Genomic DNA, 24188 nt, shown 5'->3' with positions numbered 1-24188 from the left:
TATTTCTGGGTTCTCTATTCTGTTCCATTGGTCTATGTGCCTAGTTTTATACAAGTATCATGATGTTTTGGTGATTATGGCCTTATGCAAAGAGTATATATTACGTTTTATTATGGTGCCAGGCAGTGACATTGGTACAACTAATATATGCCCTTATGGAACTCAAGATTTCTTATGTTAAATACAGAATGAAAAGAAGTAGGAATATTTATAGCTGTTAGGCCTTTAATTTTGTCTAGATGGAGTTTCAAATTACTTATGATTTGTTGTCAGTTCAGTGCATAAGGAGAAATTTATCTTATAAATAGCTTAGAAAGGAGTCATGTCATAAAATAACATGTCTCAAAATGTCTTGTGAAGCCAACTTTCCTTCCAGCATGGCAAGCAATCACCATTTCTCTTGCTGAGCATCTAATGAAGTCATCGGTTTGCTGTAGAGGGTATGTTGTGTGAAAAGTACTACTTTCAAGTATTAGATAACTTCAGAGGGTATGTTGTGTGAAAAGTACTACTTTCAAATATTAGATAACTTCAGAGTCACAACATGCTCATATTCAGAAAACAAGTGACCCTGAGTTCCGCTGATCTGCAGCTCCCATATTACACCAGCCATGGGTAGGTTGTTTGCTGAGTGTACCCTCATAACCCAGTTTTTACTGTATCTTGCTCTTCAGCAAGTTTTGTTTCTCCTTCCAGTATACTTCTCTCTGTTTTTTTTTTTTTTTTTTTTTTTTAAATCTTAGTTACAAAGCAAACAACCAGTAAGGACCCAAATGTTGTTTTGCCTTAAATTACTTCCTTTTTAATATTTTCTTTTTAATATTCCTTTCCATTCTTGTTTTACATTTGGTGGGTATATTTATTTGTATCTCTTAAGTAAAAGAAACTAAGGGACTTTGAAAGAAAAACACAACTTTTCACTAATAACAGAGAATAAGACGTTAGTATGTATGTCAATGGTGGTGAGGGAAAGGGTAAATGCTTTCTAGAGTAAATAAATTCAAAGGATTGTATGTCATGTTAATATAACAAAAACAAAATTAGAAAGATGTTTTCTTAGATTATAGTAGTGTATTTTGTATATACCCTTATCTAATAATGTTTGAGCCTATCCCTCCACTATATGTATATCCTAAATTGTACAGAGACATTAGTATGCTAAAATTTATCATAAGAAAAGAGTAAAAGGAGAGAAATGTTTAAAAATGAGATGAAAAATCATAAGTATGTGTGTGTATGTATATATATATATATATATATATGTATATATGTTTCCATATTTCTTGTTTCATTCTAAAGGATGGTCTGTGCATCTCTTTCCAGAGATCATGCACCTACAACATGAAAGAATGGAAGAAAACCTAATAATACAGAGACTGGTTGGGCGCAGTGGCTCACGCCTGTAATCCCAGCACTTTGGGAGGCCAAGGGGGGCGGATCATGAGGTCAGGATATCAAGACCGTCCTGGCTAACACGGTGAAACCCCTCTCTACTAAAAATACAAAAAATTTGCCGGGTGTGGTGGCGGGTACCTGTAGTCCCAATTACCTGGGAGGCTGAGGCAGGAGAATGGCTTGAACCAGGGAGGCAGAGCTTGCAGTGAGCCGAGATCGTGCCACTGCACTCCAGCCTGGGTAACAGAGTGAGACTCCATCTCAAAATAAATAAATAAATAAATAAATAAAATAAAATAATACAAAGATAATTCTTCATTTACAATAAACACTAAGAACACACGCACAAACACACACACACACACACACACACACAGAGAGAGAGAGAGAGAGAGAGAGAGAGAGATTAGATTAGTAGCAAGGAACTTACATACATGATTAATGTGAATGCCTTCTGAACCAAAGTTGAAGGAAGCAGATGAGAGGTCTGTGGGCATAGGCTGCTGCTGTTAGCATACAAATAAGTTTGATCATAGCTACAGTTTCCATGCCTAATGTCAAACAACTGTCTTGAAAATCCTAAGTGAGAGTGTGGTGGGTAATTCAGCACAAGTACTGATCTCTGTTGTCTTGAATGTCCTTGACAGTGGTAAGAAGTGGGGACCCACTGGGAAGAGCCACCTGAGGTGGCTTCATGACATGATGGATTTTGAAGAGATGTCTTAGACAGATCTAATGTTAGAACAATAAAAGTGGTACCATGGCTATAGGAGATCCTGAATGCATGACATTCTTTATCACTGGGATAAAGAACACTCTAGATTAAGTCATTTAATGTTCACCTCAGCAAATGGAACAGCAGGGTCAGCAAATCTCATTTTGAGTCAACAAATGCAAACATTGCATTATTTCTTTTCCCCACTGAGAGACTGTTGTAACACACATAGGATGCTGGACACAGCAAAGTGGCAGCCAAGTTCTGTATTCTTCTACTTAGGTAAACTTCTATTAGCCTGCAGAAGTCAGTGAACACAATTATATTAAAACAATGTGTACCATGGACCCATTGGTTAGAAGCCATATTAAATGCAGCTTCGTGCATGGTTAGTCATCCACAAACATTTCTGTTTGTAATAATAATGCTGTCAGAAGTAGGCCTTATGGGGCTGAAATGAGGTTACTAAACAAAAGTATTAAGGGCACGGTCTGTGCAGTGTGTCACTTGGTCAACTGGAAAGCAGTGACGACTTTTCTTATACTTTCCAGGGTGGAATTCTTCTCAGTGTATTGGTGTGAGGTTGTCTCCGGAGGCATTGCAATCTGTTTATAACTTCTTGGCAACAGCTTTTGGAATAAGGCCAAAAAGATTGTCAAATAATACACAGAGTGGAAATGAGTTGTTTGAATTTTTCAGCCATTCTTCCTTTTCTTAGGGCCAAAGATGTAGTTTTATAAATCTCCTTAATTAGTAATTTCTACCGGAATGAGTTAGAATTATTAAATGGAATTTAGCTCTTCTGAATGATGTTCAGTCATTAAATTATGACAGCTGGTATGCAAAAAAATGTTGACTTATTCTGATTGTTCTGATGCCTAATAGAAAATGTAGTTTTTTAAAAGGGTGTTCATGGGATGGCATTCAAAAACAAGCTTAAGCAATCTTTTTGAGATTGGGAGCCAATCCTTGAGACACCTGGGAATGAACAGTAAAAGGATTGGATATGTTGGTTGAATCAGTCCCCTCATTTCACATGTTGATGTTTTAAGAGATTGGCGGCTTGGCAAACCATGGTGAGAGATGACCTCTTGAGTTGAAGGCTTATGTTCACTCTGTAGTTCAGAGGTCTGATCTTTCAAATGCTTCCTGACAAAGCTCTCCTCATTTTGGTCGATATCATTTTATTTTGACAGATTAGTCACAGCATCAGACAGACGCAAGTAGCTATTGTGCCAAACAGGTCAGGAGAACTGCTATGTAGAAATACTTACAACTGTGGTCTGTTGCAAAATACGTGAATTCATGAGAGAAGACACATCGATAATGTTTTCAATGAGAAGTGTAATTATGTGGCTGCTTTTTGCATGCCTGTCCTCTCTCCTTCTTTTATTCCTTGAAAGAAAGTCACAGGGCCCCTTTTTTTTAGCAACAGAGCAATACTATAGCTTAGGTATTTGAGTGGAAATTTTGAAGGGTGTGAGGAGAAAGAAAAATTAAATCCTTTTTTTAAACAGAAAATGTAAGAATTAATTTAAAAGTGACTCAAATGATAATTGTTTCCAAAATTACAACTTTCTAATCTATCCCTAGGTGCTGTAAACTGCAAACCATAATCCTGTCTTAATACTGCAAACAAATCATAGTGGAACTAAGGGGAACTTAATTTACCGGTAAGAGTATTTTCCTTAATCAGTTGTTTTATGATTTTTGATTGTATTTAATTATTGCAGTACATAGGGCAGGAGTCACACAAGATAAGGATAAGGAGACGTTGCAGAACTTTTGTCTGCACTACGGTCTTAGTGTAGATATGGACCAGATATATCATATAGTGAGGGTTTTTTCGTTTTTTGAGTTCCATTAAATTGCTGGCTTATTTTTGAAAGATCAAAACCCTTACCTTAAAGTTATTTTTCTTGTTGGCTGACCTGTTGGCATATTTGAAAGTGGCATATTTATAATATTTATCAAAACATCATTTTTAATAGAAAAAAATAGTTTCACCACTGAGATTTGAAAAGGTTGACTTCTAAGGAGGCTTGAAGTTTCAGTAAGAAAACCAGTATTTTCAGGGGGTAAACAGAGCTCACGCTTCATAGTCTGAATGACTTACAGCTTCAGTCACTGTTCCTTGAATTTGAATCCATTTGAAATCTGACCTGAATCCTTGATTGGAGTTTTTTCAAATTCTTTGTGCAACACCAAGCTGAATTTAACTAATTTCAAAGAGTTTGGAACAATGAGAAAAGTCCACATTGGAGGGAGGGCCAAACACACGGTGATATAGTTCTAGGCAAGCTATTTAGCTATTTTGATGATCCATTTTGTAAATCATAAAACTGGAATAATAGTTGTAACTGTCTACAGGTGCAGCTTAAATTAGATTATTACAATAATGAATATTAGCACTGGGTTTGGTCCATACCATTGTGTTTGGTTCAGTAAGTGCCAATAATTAGTATCACAACTAGTTTTTAAAGACAAAATGATTGGAGGAAAAACAAAAACGAGTTATTTTTTTCTCAATGATGAAAGAATGATTTTCTTACTTTCTCAAGAACACATTATGTCACCAAGAGAATATGCACTCCAGAAGAAATAAGATATTACTTGGTGTATGAAGAATTTTTTTCTATGCATTTGTTGCAAATGGGACCTTAATACAAATATAAAATAATGAAGACAATGTGGAAAGAGATAGAGAATCTTGACTTTATGGGTTACTGTTAGCTTACCTGATTCCTGGTAACCCCCAGCGGCCTTCTAAATGAATGCGGGCCATACCAAGAATAAGTCTATGAAGAAACTGTCTGTGCTTTGAAAAACATTTGCTCTTTTCTCTCATCCACTGGAGCGGTTTTACCCTCCACTATTTTTAGATCTTCACTTGGGAACTTTCTCCAGGAGGGGTTCTCCATACAGGCTTTCTAACCACGGGGCATCTGCAAGTCTCTTGTAACATTAAAAATGGTTTGAAGTATATTCTAATATCCTTAGAGAAAACTCTTCCCAAAACCTGATTAATCAATTCCTTTGATGATGATTGTGTGGGATACATTTATTCCATTAAAACACTTTTATGATTTCACTTTAAATGAATTTCTAGTTCATAAGAAACATAGGTAAATCTTCTGAGATAGTAATGAACAAAATACAATACCCAGGGTATTAAATTTTAAAAAAGAGATTATCATAGTACTATAAGAAACTGTAATTGTGGTTGTGTCATGATGATGTATTAATAATTATGTCTCTTGACATCATGAAAATGGATAGTAACCTGCAAAACACCCTTCTTGCTCGTAGCCCTGCATTCTTTCCTGTATTTTATTGAATTATGTTTATTTCTTGTGTTCCTCTTGGTGATTGATGAAATCATTATTTAATTCTACAAAATAAGTTCCCTTACTGTCAGTTTTCATTGTGCTAGGGAAATCAGCCATCAGGTTCCAGGAAGGGTTTGTGGAATCATAGTCATAAAACACCCATACCCACACCCACACACAAACACACATTTACCTAATCTTCATTTTTCTTTTGAGAATCTCTTGTTTGGAAATTTCCTCCCAGAATACCCAACCTCTCAAGAATTTTAAAACAATGGAGTAAAATAATCTTCAAGCTCTGATTAGATTACAACATATGATTGCTAATTTTGTTTTTACATGTTTCAACACCCAAATTTATCTGAACTTAGGGCACAATAAGCAGTTTAGCTGTTAGAAATCTTATGAGATTGAGTTTGTGCCTATCAGATGAATATAGATTTATATATAACATTTCAATTATTGCTACACTTATGTATAATTTATCCAAAGGTGATGTTATCTATGCATCTTAACAGAAGGCTTAAGTAGTTGAATGACAGAGACTACATTTTTGCTGCAGAAAATCATGATAAAACATGTGCTGTGTGGTCACCTTGGGTCATGTGCCAAGACTGCTTGATGATACTTATCTCTACACACTGCATCTCGTACTGATTTATGGATTTGGATGACTTATTTTATGTCAAAGACATAAAGAGAGTAGAGAAGAGAGAATAGTATTTTCATTTCAGTCTTAATAAAGTTCTATCCTATGAGACGTTACAGCTGTCTTCTCTTGGTGGTCTGTGAAGTTTTTATAAAGATATTGATATTTTCCAATGACACATAAATCTACTGCTAGAGACCATTCAAATGCTTAGTTACACCAGGGCTTGGCTCCTGTACCCTGAGGAGGACATGATTAACCAAATCCTCCTTTTTAAATGTTCTGAGGACAATGAGCTGCACATACTGCACAAATGCAATTTGCTTGACCAATCTTGCCTCTGTCTCCTTCTAGCTCTGTTTACAATGCTTCATGCTCAGTTGAAATTAATTCTTTACACATTGGTCTCATGAGCACATCTTTGAGAGCAGAGTTCAAGTTAAATTTTTATTTGCATCATTGCCTCTGAGAACACAATCTGGGGCATATTAGACGCTTTGTAAGTATAGAGGTGGGGAGAAAGAAGAAGAAAGAGAGGAACAGAAGGAGGGAAAGATTTTCCTGGTAGATCAGTTTTTGGACACTTTCTGTGCTGAGAAGTTCTGAGATTGCCTCTCTGGATCCTGTTATCTTGGCAGTCTTGCTAAGAGTTTCCATTTACACTTACACATGGTTACTGATGAGTCTTAATGTTGCCTTAACTGTCAGATCTCTGACAGTCCCACCTAGCCAAGTGGGACTCTGGTCAAGAAGTTCACCTCTGTTAAATAAATATGCATAGATTTTCAACATCTCTTCAGATGCATTTAGAGGAGATGAAAGATTCCACTGGATGCTAGAACATTGTGCATAAATAATCGAAGTTGTATGCTCCTCAGCAATGATGCTAACCCATATCCTTTTTTTTTTCTTTCCCGTGATATGAGGATATGAGTGCAGCAGAACTAGCTCCATGCCCTTGTCCCAGAATTAATCATTCCTATCCATATTTGATGTCTATACCTTTTAAATATTTATGGGCTGTTATGTTCCTTTCTTGTTGTTCACCCACTCTGGGGACATTCAGAAGCCTCACATTTCTTCCTTAGCCAAACACCCCATTCCCTTCATCCTCTCTCAGCTGTTCTTTGGATTACCTCCAAATTGCATACATAATTTTGGTATTGAGGTGCCAAAAATACATTTGTTTCAACTGGAGTCTTATTGAAGTTGCTTTTACTCAAATCACGTACTCAAATAAATTTGATTTCCAAGGCGTGAAAATTCAGTAAGGTCTCCGAAGGGAAGCTGAGGTATACAAATATTTCATTATAATGCTACAGGTAGATTTTAAGTCACTAGGAAAATGACATCTCAAAATCAAAAGATTATAGACTGAGCATTGTATGAAGAATTACATTTTAAAGCATAGGTCTGTGATCATTTTGTAGGTTTTTGTTGTTACTCTCAGTCTATTGTTTTTTATTAATAATTTTATTGAGGTATAACTGATACACAAAGGACATATTTAATGTGTACAATTTGATGAGTTTGGACATATCCAAGGACTCATGAGACTGTCACTGCAATCAAGGTAATAAACGTATGTATTACTTCCAAAAGTTTCCTCTGTCTCTCTGTTTTTGTTTGTAAGATTTTAATAGGCTCAAGCTCAATCTTCATAGCCTTTTTTTAAGTTAATTTTTTCTTTCATTCCAAATTCAGAAGGCAGATTCATTTCATCAAAAGAAAACAGTTCCTCAGTTGCTATTGCATTGCAGAGAAAAGACTGACTATAATGACCATTAAATTATTAAAGAATAAAGGATACTGAAACCCAGCAAAACTTGGGTGATCTCTTTAATAAGCAGACACTTTTAATCTTATATTGACATTTAAAAGGACTGTTCAAGTAGCAACATGACAGACTGCACATGAAAATATGTAGCACAGCTAAACAAATAACTTAGAGCAAAATCCAATGAAGGGAGAAAATTGTGTTTCCTCAAGAAAAATGCTATTTTTGCCCTAATGCAATTCTTGTTGGAGAAAAATACCATGTAAAACATTGACACAAATCACAGACATCTCTTCTAAACAGTGGATTTTATTGGACTGCACATGTGTGCAGATATTTGAGGGCTTGGAAAGGAAGCAAACCAGTGAAATATATCACTATTATCACCAACACAACTGCAGAGGGCAAAGAGCAGACACATCTCAGAGCCTAGTGATGAAGCAGGGAATTAAAAAGTAAATCAGAGCCTCTGCTCAAAGGCTAATTTAGTCTGTCATAATTGATTTGCAGTGGAAGGAAGCCTCATGCACAAAGATCAAAGATTAGTGACTTCACATTTACCACAACATCCCCATCCTAAAGGAGGGGAAAAAATCAGAAAGAAGAAAGGGGAAAAAAGAAGAAACATATCAAAGCTCACTAAGAACCCTGTGCAATATAATCTACCTTTCTTAAGGATAGCATGCATTATTAGAAAAATGAAAATGAATCTTATTATGGCATGTTTGAGTTCTACCTTCGAAAGAGTGAGGAACTGGCACTATTGGCTTAAGTAACTTATTTGCAAACAGACATTATTAGGCAGTGCCTTTTGCTGTAGTTGCTTCCCTTTATTTGTAGCCCTTCAAATGCATACATTAAGATTCTCTTCACAGTTGCAAACAGCAGGTAAATAATTGTATATTTGAGAGACTATTGCCTATTGAATTTAAGTTGGTCACAGACTTTGGTCCATGCTGACATACTAATTGTTAACTTCCTGTTAACCAGTTATATCAAGCCTTATGTATTTTTTGTTGTTTCAGTACATACTGTGAATATAGCCAGCTCCCTAACCCTGTATGAATATTATATGGGGAGGAAAAAATCCTGTTTCTCTATTCTTTTAAAATCTGTACCTGGGGCCTCTGAATTAAACTAACAAAAGACAGATTAATAGGAAAAAAAAAAACATACTTTTTTTTTTTTGAGACAATTCTCACTCTGTCACCCAGGTTAGAGTGTAGTGGTGCAATCATAGCTCGTTGCAGCCTTGATCTCCCAGGCCCAAATGATTCTCTTGCCTCAGCCTCTTGAGCAGCTGGGACTACAGGCATGCATCACCACACCTGGCTAATTTTTTATATTCATAGAGATGGGGTCACGCTATATTGCCCAGGCTGGTCTTGAACTCCTGAGCTCAAGCAATTCTCCTGCCTCAGCCTCCCAAATTGCTGGGATTACAAGCCACAAATTTTATTTGATATTAGTAATTTAATTTTTACATGCAGAGAGGATGTCATAGTAAAGAAGTGAAAACCAAAAAAGCAATTAGACCAGGTTTGCATACAATTTTAACTAAGGGTGATAAATTGTGTAGAAGTGACAAGACAAAGGAAAAGAGATTCAGGCTTCTAGGAGCAGTTAATTGTGGGAAGTTAAGTATATGGGCAAACCTAGTGGAAGATTAGGGTTATTTTTAGTAAGATTTGTGTGTGCAGATCTATCTCAGTACTGAGTTTCTATCTCCAGTGATAGTGGTTGTCCTCCTGGTACAGCAGTGGAAAGGGGGAAGACCCTCACAAAAGGAAATGTATGTCCTCCTTTTAGGCCTATAGTGGGGAGGCAAACAGCTGTTTCTGTGTTTGCTGCTTGCTGACTGCCTTCAGCTCAAAGTAAACCTTATGAAAAAGTGGCATATTTTGGGGTGACATATTCTGATCTCTTTCAGTTCCTATTTATTATATTCTCCTGTCATTATGCTTTGTATATTTTATGACATTTTAAAACTGTGCCATGTGTAAAATGACAGTGAAAATGAAAGTAATCATCTTATGAAATGTCTTTCTAGTTGTCTAATTATAGGGTGCCCTATTAGTTTGTAGGAATTAAGCATTTTCAAAGGCATTTATTCAACAATTGTTTTTGTGTGGCTGTTAAGAGCCACAGGGTTGAAGATACAGTCGCAAACAAAGAGAGACACAGTTCTTATCCTCATGAAGCTTATAATCTTATAAAGGCAGACATGTTATTCAAGTTATAATGCAAACAAATGTAAAATTGCTGCTCTAATAAGCACTAGAATATGGTGAATTGACCTGTGGTGGTCAGAGAAGGCTTCTCTGAGCAACAAATGCCTGATCAGAGATGAGAAGTAAACTAAACCAGAAAGTAAGACTAGAAGGATCCGTTTGATTGGGAACTTTATTAGAATGCTTTCATGTTTCTTGAGATAGATGTGGAATCCATCTGTGCTGGGGAGGTAAAAAATTAGTCCATCTATCAGGCAGAGGACAGAGTGCTGTAGACAATTTACTGAGAATGGATTTTAGTTCCAGAAAAATATGAGTTCCAGCTTTAACTCAGCAACTTTTCGGTTGAAGATTTGGACAAACTAGTCAACCTCTCTGAACCTGAGGCTGCTAATCTGTAAAGTGGGCTCATAATCCTTATCTCAGATAATCATCTCAAGTAATGTTTGTTATCAATGTCATCAACATAGCGCTGATTTGCAATGTGATTTTAGGCAAACCATTTTATCTCTTTGAGTTTCAATTTCACACTTCTTTAAAATGGGGGATGTTGGATTAAATGGTTTCAAGATTTCTTCCAGCTCTACATTTCCGCGATTTTGCAAGCAAATGTAAAGCTGGAAATTTCTGTCTAGATATCATGGGAAGCCTATATCCTGGAAAGTTAGAAAAATTGTTGTTTTTGGAAAGTAGACTTTTTAAAAGGGCATAATTCCACCCGTTAGCAATTTTACTTATATTTCTTTAATCCACACTTAGAAGTTTCTATTATCTTAGATTAAATTTTATAGCACATATTTCTTCTGCTAAAAAGCCTTTAAAGTGTTTCAGTGGGATGTTTAATTTCCCATTATGGTTGGTTTCTCAAATCGTTCTTTTTGTAATTGTCACATTTTTACAGTCCTGTTTAAAACAAATTCAGTTTTTCAACTGAAAATATCAAGCTGAGTTGGAAATTGAAATCCAAGGACTGCAAAATCAAATGATAATAAACCAACCATAAGGTTAAATTTTCCAACCACCACAATCTTAGAGACCACCAGAAATTTGTGTTACTTGTTTCTTATAAAATATAGAATAATCTTTTGAAGATTCTTGTGGCCAAAGTAAAATTTTATTACGTTTCTAAATCTAGAAAAGAGAAAACTATTTTTAACACCTTGTTACTTACTTAAACATAAAAATATTTAGTTTGATTGGAGCCTCTTCTTGACTCTATTTATATTTCACTTAAATTACTATTCTTTTAGCTATACAAAGCCTGCTTTTGATTATATTTATGTTAAACATTTAATCTTTCTTTGTAGACCCACAGATTTAAGAAAGCATCCAGATATTTATATATATATATATTTTTTTTTCTATTTTGGTATTTTAAAACCTCACTCTTATGTTTTGATTAATAAATACTCTTAAGTGCTTTCATGTTTATCTTTATTTTACCTTAGGAAACACATATTGAATATATTAAATAGGTATACCAGGTGCTATTGTCCTTATGTTATAGGTTAGAAAACTGGGCCATTGATTTATTCAAGTTCGATTGTATATTTATCGAGTGAAAATTAGATCTCATATCTCATATCTTCTAACTTCTTATTTTGCATTGCCTTACTGATTTTCCAAGGTAAGGCAGAACCTACCCAATCAAATGAAAGAGTGCTGACATGAATTAAATCTGGTTAAATGCCAGATGGTCTGATTGTCCTCAATGATTATAGCATTCGATGGTATTTTATTTTCATTTACCCTTCCATTTGTTTCTTATAATATTTCCCATTTTGTTAGCCTATGTATAGATACGCTTTTCATTAGTGAATGTCCAATTATCATGCTTTCATTTTGGGTGGAAGACTGATTAGCATGGATTAATTAAGCTAATTAAATAATTATAGTTACTATAATGTAACTATATAGAAATCAACATTAGCATGGCCTAATTATCTAGTAGTTAGGAACATATGCTTTGGAGAGGTGATTTAAGTGGGCTTGAATTTGACCTTCCATACTTACTAATAATGTGTGCTTTTACAAGTTACTTAATCTTCATGAGCCTTAATTTCTCATCAGTAAAGAGGAGATAGTAGTCCTTACAGAGTTTATTTTTAATAGACACATTTCTATAATTGTACTATATTTTATACACGGTAAAACTCAATATTATTGTTAACAATACTTTTATTGCCCTAGCCATGGCTGTGACATATCTCATTATGAACCAATTATGCTCCCTTAGCACCATAGTTATAGAGGATGGGACAGCTAATGTAAGTTAGGTTGTTTAGAGTTCTTCCCTGAGGATTTATTGAATTGATGCTGAAGTAACAGAGCTGGTATCAGAGAATTATACCAGTACATAAGCAAGAAAGAAACAAGAATAAGCAAGATAGTCTCAGAGGTGTTTGGGTTTCTGGATCCAGGGGTCTCTATAGCTGGTTCCCTCTCTACCTTTTCTGTAGTTTTTGTATGCGGGCCAATATAGTTCCATAACTTAAGTTAGTTTAGTTTAGTTTGATTTGGGTTCCTGTGACCCACTAATGCAATCCAATAATACAACATCTTAAAAGACACATTTCTTTGTTCTTCAAGTTAACATGTATTACTCACAACAGTATCTTAATATTTATTTATTTATATGTTTATTTTCTTTCTCCCAATTACTAAAATGTAAGCTCTATTTGAACAAAAACTTGCAGCACTCTTTCTTCAGCTGTTGGAAAACCTCTACCACCTACTAGGTTCTCAGTAAATATTGGGTGAATAAATAGATAAAAAGAGAAAGAAAGTGACACTTTTCTAAAAGTGCTCCTGAATTAAAATTGCGTCTGTATTCTTTCCTGAATAGACTAGAAAAGGACACAAATTTAACATTTATTGAGAACTTACACTGAGCTAGCCATCATGTTAGATATTATATACATTTTGAACTTGATGGTATTATCTCCATTTTACAAATGCACAAATGGAGGGACAAAGAGCTAAAGTCAAATTGGTGGCCTCCTGGTTCTCTGCTCAGACCGACCTTTGAGAACCAGCTGCTTCCCCAGCTGCTAGGATGTGTCCAGTAGCTAGCACTTACATGTTAGCCCTGTTTTAGGGATTGCCTCAGTGGAAGAGAGTACTCCTTTGTGCAATGTCATGTCCCCTTTCCAGGGAAGCCCACGTCTAATGCCTATAAAGGCCCAACATCATCAGCTCAGCTCAGGACAACTCCTGCTTCAGAACACCCCTTTCCCATAAATTGATCTCACATCCCTCACTAATAAACAAGACTCTTCTTCCCAGGGAAACCAACCTGCTATGGTAATTTTCAAAGATCTCTGCCCAAGCTAGTGACATGGCCTCTCTAAGGAGGTAAAGTGGGCTGATACCCACTGAAACTTGGAGAAGTATAGTTCCAAGGTATGATTTGAGAAAGGGCTAGGTATTTTCTAGGGTCTTAAAGATAGGTTTTTTAGCTGGGACACAGGGAGCTGGTGATGAGATGATTGTCAGGGCAGCAGAAATCAGACTATGCAGGGCCTTATAAGCCATGTGTCTTAGTGCTTTTGTGCTGCTATAATAGAATACCAAAGACTGGATACCTTGTGGATAGTAGAAATTTGTGTCTCACAGTTCTGGAGGTTGGGAAGTCCAAGATCAAGGCATCAGCATCTGGTGAGGGCCTTCTTGATGCTTCCTTCAGAGTGCAGGTAGCCATGCCTCACATAGTGGAAAGTGGAAAGGCAAGCTAGCTAAATCCTGCATGAAGCCTCTTATAAGGCCTTTCTGAGGGCCTTAATCCCATTCATGAGGGAGGAGCCCTTCTGACCTAATCACCTCTTAAAGGCCCACCAGTTAATACTATCACATTGACCATTAAGTTTCAACACTTGCATTTGGGAAGGGATGCATTCAAACCCTACCATCACGCAAAGAAGCCAAAATTATATTTCCTATTGTCCCTATCCTTTCCTCAGATACCAGGATTTGCCTATCTCCATCTCTAGCTACAATTGTTCTGAATTTTGGGGCCCATTTTTGCTCCATGAATTTGTATTTGAATTCAAGACTTGAAAGATTAATTTTCCTTTCAGAATGTTATTCATATACCCTTTCATTCTTAACCTGCTCACTGGTTTCCTACTATAATTATAGTCTCAAAAAATGGTTGCATTCTGGCAAAATGATGTTTTGAGTTACAGTTGTTATGCAGTTAGTCAGTTGTTTGTAGTTAAAAAGTCTCTTTTTTATTCACTGAAATGACTGGAGTCCCAGCTGCTAGGATTCAAAGGCAACAGGGAAGATTTCCTAGAGTTTCATGTGATCATAAAAACCTTTCCAGACATTTTAAGTGATTATGATTTCTATGCTGTATTGACTTACAATTAGAGATCATTCAAGTAACTTAGAATTCAGTAACTTCTAGGTCACAGAGAGGCACAGATAGACACTGTTGACAACCTTTTGTTTGATAATGGGTGGTGTCTTTCTGTGTGTGTGTGTGTGTGTATACATACATACACACTAAACTGTACTGCTATATGTGTGGGAAAAAGTCTAAATACTAAGGATTTTTATTCTATTTTGGGCAAGTATCTGTGCTCAATGGATGCAAGTTGGTATCTAAAATCTGAAAAATGCAAAGATAACTGGATCATCTGTGTACTTCAAGCTTTATTTTCTTGCATAGTTTTTTCCTAGTATTTCTTGACAACCTAGAACAGTAGTTCTCACCTTTGACTGCCTATTACCATTGCCCATAGCATATTTTAGATCTAAGGATCCCTGGACAGATACTCTAACTCAGTGGGTGGAGCCCAGGTATAGCTGTTTTGTTTGTTGTGATAGTTGCTCTTTTTAATGTCTACTCATTGTCCTGTAAGACAACTAGGGTTGTGAACCATTGGTCTGTTACACTATCTAAAAGGAGGGTGTCTGTGGATTGAGGCTATTTCTTACCTTGCCTACTTCCACACTTTCAACTTTCTAAAATTCCTGGGATTCATGCTCCCATTCCCCAAAGAATAGTGAGTTACCTATAATTATCTACAGCATCCATCAATAATGCCTTTAGTTCCTCACTTTGAGTTCTGCTTAGAGCTAAACATATTCTAAGCAAAGTAAGGAGGTTTCATGCTTCTGTGTATGCATAAGTGTGCGTGACAAAGAGATGAAACATGAAAGTGAAACAATACTGATAAATGAAATTTAAAAATATAGTACGACTTTGATAGGTAGTCTATATTCTGGAACTTCATGAAATCTCCAAATTATTGTATATTACCATAGCATGCAACTTTTGCTTATAGCATGGTAAAGCAGAGTTCCTCCTTTTGAGTGATGTACAGCTATTGCACCACTCTAAGTGGTAACTTAACATAGAATAAATATGAATAGAATTATCTAGAGTTGTACAACTCAGTACCTTTGGTTTGGACTAGAGAAAAAGGCCTTAGAGTAGTGGTTTTCAACCAGGTGTGATTTTGCCCTTCAGGAGCATTTGGTAACATTTGGAAATATTTTTTAGCTTTTAACACTAATGAGGGAGAGACTTGCACCTGGTCAGTAGAGGCCAAAGATGCTGCTACAGTAGAGGCGAAAGATGCTGCTACATGTTCTGCAACACACAGGACAACTGAGTGCCCAAAAAGAATTATCTTGCCCCAAATGCAATCATGCTGACGTTGAGAAACCCTGGCTTAGAGAATTGTATTAGTCATCCTGGCCCATAAAATTCCCATGAAAATTTGGGAACGAAGGGAGGATTCATATGTATGTTTTTGGTATTGTATTTCTAGCGCCTGGGAGCTTGCTTAGCATGCAGTAGTTGCTAAATATGTTCTTTGGATGACTGAGTGATGGCATGATTTGAATCAGACAACATTATTTTACTAGCCCTGGAATCTGGACAAAAGGGGGCTGCTTAGGAGCAAAGACACGAGTCTGTGTATTTCTGTGGTTGCCTTTCCATGGAAATTCCCATTCAAGGGGATGCCTAATATGTAAGGATTAAAGATGCCTCCTCCGTGGATTTTCCATGGTGTCTCACATTCTCTAATTAGTTATTCCTTAAAGTTTTGTCCACCTGTGTATCTTTAGTGGGTATGGCTTCATGTCACCTCAAATATGGAGGCATTAGCTTTGTTTAGTTCAGTATATCCCAGATTATGGAATGGATAATACTGAAGGGATATCAAATGTTCATATGTAATCTAAGATATAATTAAATAATAGACTTACATAAAGCATTTTTTTAAAATTTTTAGTTCTCTTTCCCTTAATTCTTTCAGTATTTCAGGTAGAGTCAAAGGCTGGTTTTGTGCTATCACAATTTTATAACTAATTTTTAACACCATCTCTTTTTCTTCTTCTTTTTTTTTTTTTTTTTTTTTTTTTTCATGAGACAGAGTCTCTCTCTGTAGTCCAGGCTGGAGTGCAGTGACACCATCTCAGCTCACTGCAACCTCCGCCTCCCGGGTTCAAGCAATTCCCCTGCCTCGGCCTCCCTAAGTGCTGCGATTACAAGTATGAGCCACTGTGCCTGGCTCTCTTTTTCATAACGAGACAGCAAACCTCAAAATCAGAGATTCAGCTGCCCACAGGTCTATTTAAAATTGTTTTTATTTCAATTCATGTATTTTTTATGTAAAGTAGTGTTGATTTCCCATTTATAGCAGTGGAGAACATATTAAGATATTTTAATTTAAATAGAAAAGTAAGCCAATTAAAAATAAGTGCAAGTAGTTCACAGATATGAAAAAAATCATAATCATGTCACTTAGATAGGTGAAGAAATCATTGAATTTATTTGTTTTGTTAACATTGTCTCTTCTTGAAGGAGAAGATGGAATCTGGAGATTGCAGCTTGAATGGCTCCGGAAGAGGCAGCATGTTCTATGGATTGGATGTGTTTACATAACTGTGGGGCCACATGGGAGGTGACACAGGAAGGCTGAAAGAGGACAGTCTCAAAAGGGGGGAGCAAACCTTGAAAACACCTGCAGGGCCCTTTTAATGGCCAACTGCATCAATTTAAAATGTTCACTTGCTCCCCCATGGCTGTCTGTCCAGGCAGAAGCAACATGACTTCTGGTTTGAAAGGCCTCTCAGATTAAGAGAGAATATTGTTTCTTGGGGAAATCAATCATATTATTATGAATCATAGAATTATGAGTCATGTGTTATAGGTTGTTTTAGGCAACAAGACCTCAGATGTCCTTCACTTCAACCACTCTTGGGATATTGAAGGGTATTGCCATTGCAATCTGTGGCCAGCATCTACTTCCCCATCTTTCCCTCTTGGGGCTTTCAAGTCCAAGCTTGAAGTTATGTTTGTAGGAGCCTCAAATCTCTCTCTCAAGAATTTTCATTTGTTTTCCCCAGTTCTCCCCTGTGGAACCATGGAAATTAAAATCGAAACCCTGTTCTATTACTTTCACATGTTTGAAGACAGATTTGATGCCTTACTTGAGCCATTTTTTTCTTCAAGAAAACATTTCCAGCTCCTTCAACTTTTCCATCCATGAGATAATCAGTCCCTTCTTCCAACTTCGGACCTTGCCTCTGAATATACTCAGCTTGTCTGAATCAGTTTTAAATAGAAGCACCTACACTTGGATACAATTTTCCAGGTGTTGCTTCAGTGGGACAAATGAAAGTGAGACAATTGCATCTCTTGTTCTAGATATAATACTTCTTTATCCGTACCCTAAGGTTACTAACTTTTTGGCAATTTCATCACATTGTTATTAACTAAGTCCTTTTTTTTTTAATAAAGAAAGTACTACAATTATCACACGCACTTATTTTAAACGTATGCCAACATCGTTTTTTTTTTTTTTCCGAGACAGATTCTCCCTTTGTCACCCAGGCTGGAGTGCAGTGGCTTGATCACGGCTCATTGCAGCCTCGACTTCCTGGGCTCAGGTGGTCCTCTCACCTCAGCATCCTGGGTAGCTGGCACTACAGGCACATGCCACCATGCATGTGCTTTTTTGTAGAGATAGAATTTCACCACATTTCAGGCTGGCTTGGAACTCCTGGGCTCAAGTGATCTGCCCATTTCAGCCTCCAAAAATGCTGGGATTACAAGCATGAGCCACAATGCCTGGACTGCAAATGTCTTTCTAATAAAAGTATGTGTATCTGTAGTGTGTGTGTGTGTGTGCGCGCTTGTGTGTGTGTGTGTGTGTGTGTGTGATATAGGGGGGGTGGGGCAGGAGATAGGAATTGCAGAGAAATACGAACAAACAGTTAAACACAAAGAGAAAATGGAAATTTGAAAATATATGAAGTGTCTGACCCCAAGTTCAAGCTGAGAAGCTAGGCATAGATTTTATTTTTCCTTAGCCTGTTTTTAAAAAAGTATTTCTTCAAAGTTTGGTCTGTGAGCCACTTATCAGCATCATCTTATCAGGGAGGCCTTTCCTGTATGTCCCATTGCTTGTTATCTCATCCACCATTCCTTGCTATCTGCTTTACCCTGCTTTATTATTTTTTTCATAGCTCTTATTACTTCCAAGCATTTTATATCTTTTTATTTACGTATTACAAGGCTTCATGAAAGGAGGTACTTTGTTTTTTTACCACTGCTATTTGTCACAATTAGTTTACTAAATGAACAATTGAATAATAAGTAAAAGGCTAACTTGGGATGTGATTGCATATGCGGATTTTTGGGTCCCAAGCTGGGCCTACAGAATTAGAATTCCTGGTCATGGGGCCCATTTAACTTACTTTTCTAGTGTTTTGTCTGTGTTCTAAAATTTTAGCAAGACTGAAAGTGCACACAATCTCAGTGCACCAAACCCTGAAAATAAAGTGTAATGAGTAAATTTTTGAAATATCAGCTGGGCATGGTGGCTCATGCCTGCAATCCCAGCACTCTAGAAGGCCGAGGCAGGCCGATCACTCGAGATCAGGAGTTCAAGACCAGCCTGGCCAGCATGATGAAACCCTGTCTCTACTAAAAATACAAAATTAGCTGGGTGTGGTGGCGCGGACCTGTAATGCCAGTTACTCAGGAGGCTGAGGCAAGAGAATCGCTTGAACCCAGGAGGCAGAGGTTGCAGTGAGTAGAGATGGTGCCACTGCACTCCAGCCTGGGTGACAGAGCGAGACTCTGTCTCAAATAAATAGATAAATAAATGTTTGAAAAATAAAAAAATGGCCATCTTCCTTTACATTCTTAAAGGAAAACATAAGTCTGTATCAAGGCATTAGAATATAATTATGCTGACTGTATATTTTAAGTCAACTGCGTATTACTGGCCAACTGGAGATCACTATCTATTAAGACATAAAATTTGCTATAATGTAGGTTTATTATTTACAGAGGTAAAAGGGCCTTATTCAAACCTTGTTTCGACTATGATGATGTCATGGTTGAGGATTCACTCCCAGGTCCTAAATAACATTCCAATACCAGCATGACAGCAGATTTACACAAGCACAGGCACTTGCAGACTACCACAGCTTACCAAACAAGACCCAGGTAGATCATTTCAAAAAGCTACCAAATTGACACAGCTGGGGTGTAGTTTGCGAAATTTGTTCAAAATGCTAATCTTAGAAGTTAAAAGTGGAAAGAAAAAGTCTACATAAAAACCTTCCTTGGAAGGAGAAACTCTTATTTTCCCATAAACTTCATTACTAATAAAATAAGGGAGGAGAGCAATAAGAAACAAATAAGATTAAGGAAGCCAAATGGTTTTTAAATGAAATTATTTTTTCTCAGACTTTTCCACAAGGCGTCAGCAGCTCTGTAACCACCAAATTGTCAGAAATTAGCCTGGTTTTTTTTGGACAGTTTGAGAAGCCATTCTGTCGGCCTTATTTATTGTTTATTAAATTAATTTTACTTGATTTTTTGCAGACATAAATGAGATTCTTCTGAATGATGACCTATGCCGTTAAACCTTATAATAACGTCACTAGTCACTACTTCTGCCTCTCAGCTAGTCAGAAGGGCACACCCTATGGCTTTACCTTTGATCATTGCACAAAAAGAAGAGCCAAGATTGTGTAACCCAAGTGTAATCAAAGTTACATAAAAATTACTTAGTGAAGCCAGTCCCTGATCTTTTTAGCATGATGTTTACTAATTTATTTATTTTTTTTACCTCCAAGTAAAGTATTTGGTCTTTTTTAAAAAAGAAGGAAGAAGAGCAAAATAAAGAGAGGGAGGGAAGAAGGGAGGGAAGGAAGAAAGAAGGAAAGAGGAGAGGAGAAAAATAAAGGAAGGAAGGAGGGAGAGAGAGCCTTCTCAAACTCAGAAAATAATATTATTTTTTCTATTATGAAGCATAGTGGAAGAAAATAAGGCCAGTTGCTACTTAAAATTAAGCATTGGGCTGAGGTTAAGAAAGCATATTCCATCTTTAAATTTTATGTTCACTACATGTTTGGCCTCAAAAAGTCACAAACTTATTGAGCTAAGATCTTACTTGTAAAATATATGAATTAGAGCTGAATGATATTATTGAAACATTCCAGCTTTAAAAACTGTATGGCTCTTTGACTATTAATATAACTGTCAGATTTGAAACACAAAGATAGAATGAGTATTTAGAAACATAAGCCACAGACTTAACAACCAGCTCTCAGAAACCTTTATCAGTATTTATAAGGAGAAATAAATTTTGAATAAAAAGATAATAATTGTGAAGTACAATTATTACTAGTTATAATTCAATCTTCAATGTTTTAATAGAAATAAATTGAACGATGTATGTTCTTAATAACTTCCTTAAGTCAATAATCCAGTTTGAGAATTTTTAGCAGCTTGAGTATATTCACAGCCTAGATCTACATAGTACTTACAGGGCAGAGTTCACACATTTAAATGCTAAGGGATGAGGTATCAGGAGAGGTATAAGACAACAGGGAGTGGTGAGGCCTGGTACACTGAAAAACAGGATTGTTTTAAAGCAGGAAAGCTTTGCTCAGCTCTGGAAGAATTTTGCCGTGTGCCAAAGCAGAACTAGTCTTGTCAGACTTTCTAAGTTTTGGAAGAAAGGACAGAAATCAGCATTTTAATGTTAAAACTCATAATGTTTAAGACATGGGAGCTCATTCAAGCCTTCAAAGACATCACTGTGCAAACTAAACAAAACACATCTGTGAGTTTGGCCCCACTAGGATTTCTGGAGTTTCCTTCCTCCCATTCAGGTATCAGGTGAACTACAATTAGGTATTAATCCTTAAGGACACCTTCTTAATGACCTTGTTTAGCTATTTCAAGAGGATCCTGCCCTAAAGTATTCAGTATAGCCTTGAAACACGAAGACCACTTCAAGTGCTATGCAAAGTGAGGGAAATTTGGAGAGTAGGTTCTTCTGAAGATTTCTCTGCTGAATAAGTTGCACTCAACTGAAATACAGATGTGCCAGCACTGAAGCTCCATCGCAGGCAAAGCCGATTGATTGACCCCAACTTCTGTCCACTCAAGTGCCCCAAGACTGCTGGTGATTTATCAAGTGAACTCCTTGCCATTTGTAAGAGCTAATTCAATCTCATCCCCAGGGTGGTATAGATACATTAAGAGGTGCAGCTCTTAGAGTAGTTAATGAGAAAAAAAAAAAAAAAAAAAAAAAAGCCAAAGGGCTTGCTGAACATTTAACTGAAAATTTCTCATTTGTACCTGATGGTTCTGAATTTTGTCAACTGTTTCTTTGTATCCTTGTGACACGTTTCTTATTTGTCATTTTTTTCTTTTAAGAAAGAATAATATGAGGGAAATGAAATGTTCATTTGTTACTGGAAACTTACAGTGATGAGATGTGGTACATAAGACATCATAAAATGTCCCTCCTTTCCATTTGCATTTGTCACTGCTCCAAATCATTCACGTATCTCTATATCTGCATCTGCATCTAGCTTTGATTTATTCACATAATTGATGTAGAGTGAGTTTCCTCAAATACATGAATTATATTAAATTTTTGATTTATACATGTATTTGCTTTTGCATATCTTACTTTTAGATTTTTATAGCTCTTCGAACTCAGAGAACATTCACCACATCTATATTGGCCTAGGGAATGTTGAAAGAATGATTTTAATTATGCCACATATTTTTGCACTGTTCTTATCTACAAACAATTGTATAAGCTATGCCTTTTGAATATATTCATGCGCTGTGCCAAATAGTAGTAGTGCAAAATGCTAATGTTGATTTTAAAAGAATGACCTTTTCTTGTGTGTTTTTTTCCAGTGATCTGCTTATCTAAGATGGATAGTATTGATGGACTGCACTATCACAGTCTTAGACTTGCAGAAATGCCTTGGAGTTTTTTGTTTGACATTTCTTTGTCCCTTGGGTACTTTGCTCTGACTCTGTCATTTAGACTTTACTGTAAGGATAACCAATTAGTAGTTAAATGAGTTGAAGCAGTCTTTTTATGTACTCTATTCAAATAACACTAAACTCACTGTCACATGAATAGGAGATATGAATTATTTCTTTACGCACTTTTAAAGCAAGCCGACACAGTAAATGAATTGTTCATAACCCCTGCCTTTATTGCTTTCTTCCCTACACTTAGGGACTTATTTTAAAGAAGAACTTGTAGATCTCCTATTCTACATTCCAGTAGAAATAATAACTCAGTAGGAATAGGACTATGTTGTTTTTTTTAATAAACATGTAACAGAATGGTAGGATTAGTTTTGAAAGCCATACTCTAAAGGAACAACAATGAGAATACTTGCTGGAAATTCGCCTCTTTAAGAAATAGCAGAGGACTGTCAAATTAACAAAATGCCCCTGGTCTGTATCATTTATACATGGTACATGGTACAGATATATATTGTGGACCTACTGTGTTCCAAACCCAAAGATTGAAGAAGTAAATTCTCACTTCCTGTCTTTGACATAGTCAGAATTTGGAAATATTTGGGAAGCTAGAGGTCAATACTCACAATCTAACTCTTAGAATGAATGATCCTTGGTCTTTTAACAAAGGACATCTGATTAATAAAGTAGTCTTAGAGTTGTAGGAGAAATGTGTCATTCTGGACAACAAAGACCTTCTGTCTCTTTCACAATGGGCTGTTTGCATAAAATACCAGCGTACTTAGTGAATTAGACATCTACAACACTGTGTAAACATTCCTTTCCAGTCATTGCTTCCTGGTCAGTCATAGAGACCACTTTGAAGTGCCTTTATTTTGAACACTAGGAAAGAACTACAGGAGAGCTACAGCCCTCTGCAGTAGTAATTTTTGTAAATTTGCTAATAATGATGTTACATCACGTCACTGGGACATCAAACCTGTCTAATGTGCACTACTACTCCCACACTACTACTGCTAAGGCAACAACCATTTACTAGACTTATTGGCCATGTGCCAAGTGCTGTGTTTATTACTTATTTTCATAGGATATGTTATTTAATTAACGGGTAGCTAAGAGAGAGGGTTCCAGAGACAAACTGCTAAGGTTCACATTCTTGCTTCCATTATTTGCTAGCTGCATGAACTTGGCCACATTTCTCAACAGTTCTATGTCTCAACTACCTTATCTATAAAATGGAAATACTTGCCTGATAGGTTGTTATGTGATTAAATCGGAAGATACTGGTTAAGTGCTTAGAGCACAGACTAAATGTTCAATTTGCTATAACATTTCTGTAATATCACTCAATGAATATTTGCTATCATATTTTCATATCTCTTACTGATCACTGTAACTCACATAATTGTGCTTTCTTATTATTCTTAGTTTGCAGGTGAAAAACTGAAGTTCACACTAACATTTTAGTCAAAAAACGTACTAAATTCCTGAGCTGAAATTCCAACACTGTTTGATCTGATTCTGCAGTTCCAGTGAGGGATGATATGTAAAGAGAAGGGGTAGGCCTGCACCTGAAATGTTTCTAGAATTCTATACAATGATCTGTGATCCTCATATTCATTCAAAACCTATAGGTGGGAGATGTGGGGAATGGGTGGGAGATGTCAGAATTTGTATTTACAGTGAAGCAGGGAGTTTAATAAGGTGGAATTTCAGGGTTTTTAAAACTCGATGGTTTTTGTAAGGTGGGAGTGGAATGGAGAGTGAGGTAGTAAATTGGGATAAACAACCTAGGAGTCTTCTGGGATGGGAGAG

General features: G+C 36.5%; 1 protein-coding gene across 18 annotated transcripts in view; it reads left to right on the top strand.

Moving 5' to 3' along the window:
• Positions 1–24188, top strand: part of CHL1 (cell adhesion molecule L1 like) — a 213847-nt gene that overhangs the window by 44214 nt on the left and 145445 nt on the right. For 13 of the 18 annotated variants that reach the window (XM_054546846.2, XM_054546853.2, XM_054546854.2 and 10 more), the window contains exon 2: positions 3704–3783. The exons of the other annotated variants lie outside the window; for them this stretch is intronic. The gene's annotated coding sequence lies outside the window, so the exon portion shown is untranslated. The remainder of the gene's footprint in view (positions 1–3703; positions 3784–24188) is intronic. 18 annotated transcript variants of the gene reach the window in all.

The sequence above is a fragment of the Pongo abelii genome, chromosome 2, assembly GCF_028885655.2.
Source record: "Pongo abelii isolate AG06213 chromosome 2, NHGRI_mPonAbe1-v2.0_pri, whole genome shotgun sequence".
NCBI lineage: Eukaryota > Metazoa > Chordata > Mammalia > Primates > Hominidae > Pongo > Pongo abelii.
Note: the sequence above shows the minus strand (reverse complement) of the source record. Positions and strands in the feature narration are given on the sequence as shown.